At 38.4% G+C, this 3,931-nt stretch overlaps 1 protein-coding gene across 4 annotated transcripts in view; it reads right to left on the reverse strand.

Moving 5' to 3' along the window:
- LOC115233628 (forkhead box protein O-like) overlaps positions 1 to 3,931 on the reverse strand; it is a 206,165-nt gene that overhangs the window by 30,060 nt on the left and 172,174 nt on the right. The window contains exon 8 of one of the 4 annotated variants that reach the window (XM_029804166.1): positions 30 to 1,854. The exons of the other annotated variants lie outside the window; for them this stretch is intronic. The gene's annotated coding sequence lies outside the window, so the exon portion shown is untranslated. Of the gene's footprint in view, positions 1 to 29; positions 1,855 to 3,931 lie in introns of those variants that run through there. 4 annotated transcript variants of the gene reach the window in all.

The following is a 3,931-nucleotide window of genomic DNA, read 5'->3' on the forward strand; positions in this document are numbered from 1 at the left end:
CCCCCCCGATTTTGGCAAGAAGCCGTCGTCGTCGGTTTCGCGGGGCGAGAAGAGGAGTGGACGATGGTCCAATCGTGCGTCGACGACGATGCCAACAGGCTACTTTCCCGCACCGGAAATACGTCGGACGGTCGCCCTACGATGGACACCCGGCGATTCGAACTTCCTATTGCTGTCGCGATCATTCCGCGGAGCGTTATAAATCGGCTATCTTGTGTATACGGCTTGTAAAGTTGGGGATTCATGGCACGGGATATCGGAAGGATGCGCTTCGCGATTCCTTCTTATCCGTTCGTGGAAATGTATACAGTGGCGGCCAAAATTTTGTCACGTTGTAGATTCAAAGTGATATGAATTTTATGAATTTATAGATTTGATAGAAATACGATAAAAATTATAGAAAGAGAAATAAGATATTATTTCTCACCTCCTTCCACAAATGAAATAATTTATGTGCTAAAAGCGAAAAAAATTTCTCGGGTTATATAAAAGAAATTGTTTTAAGAGAAGTCGAAAATATTAACATTAATTAAAGATAAAATCGATTGGATGATAACAATTCATATGTATAGATATTGCGTCGTGAATATTTTTACCAATGAAAAAAAAAAATGGTATAGCTAAATGATAGATTAAATTGAAGCAAAGTGCAATAACATAAGAAAAATTTAAACAAAATTACAATAAATTTTGACTGGTAAAACTTAATATTCGGATCGTGATTATATTTAGATAAGAAATGGTTGGTCAAAGTATAATTTGTGAGAAACATTCTCTGCTCTGAGAAATAATATGAAATACTGTTTTATTCGCTCGTCAACGTTACTCCATTTTGGATATTATTTTCCACGGTGGGGCTCTTCCGCGTAAATGTAATGTTAATTAGCACGTATGTCGAGTGCGATATCATGACTCTGTGTGGATTTCATATCGGATTATAATTTACGAGCAGTCCGCGAAATACCGGGCTTAACTCGTGAATTTTGCTCGCGAGTAGTGTTTTTAATGCGATGTCAATTTAAATTGTTCGTATCGGATCAAAACGCAAAACGGCCGAGCGAATTAAAACGATCGTCCGCGAACAAGAGAGAATGAGTAACATTGCTTTGAGAGATTTGTGCAGTAAATTAACGCGCACTCGTGGTAAATTAACGCGCGTATGGAGATGTCATAATTCCCCGCAGATTTTGCATCGCGAAAGTCGAGAAGCGCAGACCGCGAATGCACCTCCGTAAAGCGCAAATTACGCGGCTTTTATTTTCGGGGATAAACGTCACGGGTAGCTTAAATTACCCCTTTTCTCCGTTTAACCCACGCGCAACAAACGGCCGCCACCTTCGCACTAATTGGCTTAATTTCTGCACTAATTATGTCGCTTATTTGCAGCTCGGCTTCAAACGCCGTGAAAACCGAGATCCTTACCTCCTTAACTGGCTCGATTACGTATCCTGGAAAGCGCTAAATATTCTCGAGTAGAAACGCGATCGGGTGCTCATCCAATTTTAATTTTATTGCCCCGATCAATTAGGGTTATCGCGATTTATAACAAATATTTGGCAACAATTCTATCGGAAATATATTTGATTCGAAAATCTAAAATACATCTATATATTTAAGGGGTCTTCCTAGTTTGACGCTCTGAAAATAAAGGCGATTTTGGGGAATTTTTTTAAAGAAAAGTATAAAACATATTAATTCTAAATTTTGCACATTTATTGAATAACATTTTAAATATATCCTGAATTTTTTTCAAACAAAAATATTTGTTTCGGAGTTATAGTAGTCCAACCAGGGCGTCTAAAAAAAAAATTGTTGTTTGTGGCGAACATGAATGATTCCAGCCGTTATAGTCATCTGAAATAAAAAAACCAAAAAGATTTTTAATCTGTATGAGCGTGGCTATCGTGTGAATTAGAATTAAATTGATATTTGCAAAATTCGAATTTTGCGACTTACAAAACTAATCAATTTTTTGGTGAAAAATGAAATTTTTTTTTGAAACGCTGCCATTTTTTTATTTTTCAATATTTTTTTTTTATTCTGGTTCACGCAATAGCTACACTCATACAGATTAAGATTTTTGGGGTTTTTTAATTTCAGATGACACACTATAACGGCTGGGATCATGTTCGCCACGAACAACAATTTTTTTTTAGACACCCTGGTTGGACTACTATAACTCCGAAACAAATAAATATTTCTGCTTAAAAAAAATTCAGGATGTATTTGAAATATTATTTAATAAACGTGCAGAGTTTAGAATTAATATGTTTTATACTTCTCTTCCAAAAAAATTCCCAAAAATTGCCTTATTTTCAGAGTGTCAAACTAGGAAGACCCCTTAATACACACACATACAAACATTTTCCCTCTTTCTCTCTCTCTTTATAGTTACATTTGATACCACAATAATTAAGAATGAAGATAAAATATTGTAAGAGTTATTATTATATGATTATAACGCGATATCATATTAAATATCTGATTAATTAAAAGATAAAAATCTATAAAATTGTGAACAAAATTTTAGAAAATCTTAAATTATTACTCAAAATTCTTATTAACTTCCTATTATTTATTATTCCTAATTATTATAAATTGTTAATATATTATTAAATACTGTAAAAAGATTGATTAAATTTTGATAATAATTTTTAACGAGCACCTCAACGATGTCAAATGAAATCCTTGATATATGTATATCAAAATGAAATAAATCCACCGTATTGTCTAAGATAGAATCCAGGCGGTTCTTCTCGAAGTCGCCGCTTTGAGAGGTCATTTTTGCCCTTCGCGCGAAGGATTCCGGCCTGACAAACTTTAAATTACATTCGAAGGAGCCGTCCTCCGGCTGTCGCGGTGGCGCGAAGAACGAGCTCGTCCTCGCGGGCAGGCAGCCCCGTCATCGGTTTCCCTTAATTTATATAGACGGGAACACTTATTCGCGCCACCCCCGTCTTTCTCGGGCCTCTTCCTTCTTCCGAAGAAGAAGAAGAAGAAGAAGAAGCACCAGCAGCAGCAGCCATATCCTCGGAAGTTAACTTTCTCCTTGATTGACGTTCGGTTATTGTCGGCATTTGCATAACTCGTCCTCGCTACTGCTGCGCTCCTTTCGCGAAGGATAACCTCGTGGTAACCGAGAGACAAGGCCGTCGCCGGGGGAGAAAGATGCGGATGAGAGTGAGAGAGAGAGAGAGAGAGAGAAGAAAAGAAAGGTGACGATAAGGGAAAAGAGAGGATGGATAGGCGGACGGTGAGAGGTTGTGGAGGAACCGAAGAAGAATGCGGGAACGGGCCCGCGTGTCAAATCGAATTTGCCTCATTTGCTTTGCGCGGCGACTCCGCCAGCCAGCTAGCAAGAGAGAGAATCTATTAGAATAATTTTTATGAATCTAATTTTAAATTCCGGCGAACGAAGTTACTTTACTGTCACGCTGTCAGCGGCTCTTTATTAAGTGGTCCTCCTTGGCGGTGGTGGCCGCGTTCATCCTCACTTCGCCCCGTCACTTCCACGATCCCGCGCCGCCGCCACCACCGACGACCTGTCACCCATTGGAAAGGAATAATTTAAATAATTTCCCACCTAATTCCTTTCCGTCCGACGAGGAGAGAGCGAGCGAGTCCTTCCCCCAAGTTGGATTTTGCAACGGCAATTGTCGCGGAAACCTCCCCCTCCCCTCTCCCTCTCTCTCTCTCTCTCTCTGTCTCTCTATGTTATTTAAATTCCGCATTATAAACGATTACTCGCGCTCATCTCTAACGCGGAGAGCAAATACGGCATTAATCATCAATAGCATTCTTGCATTTTTTTACTTTTTCTTTCCAGGAATTTATAATCCCCTCGATCATAAATGTAAATTATATATAAATATATAGGTAAAAACAATTGGCGCATTTTTTTTTTTTTTTTTTTATAGGGATAAACTTTCTC

The sequence above is a fragment of the Formica exsecta genome, unplaced genomic scaffold, assembly GCF_003651465.1.
Source record: "Formica exsecta isolate Colony F162 unplaced genomic scaffold, ASM365146v1 scaffold18, whole genome shotgun sequence".
In the NCBI taxonomy this organism is placed as follows: domain Eukaryota; kingdom Metazoa; phylum Arthropoda; class Insecta; order Hymenoptera; family Formicidae; genus Formica; species Formica exsecta.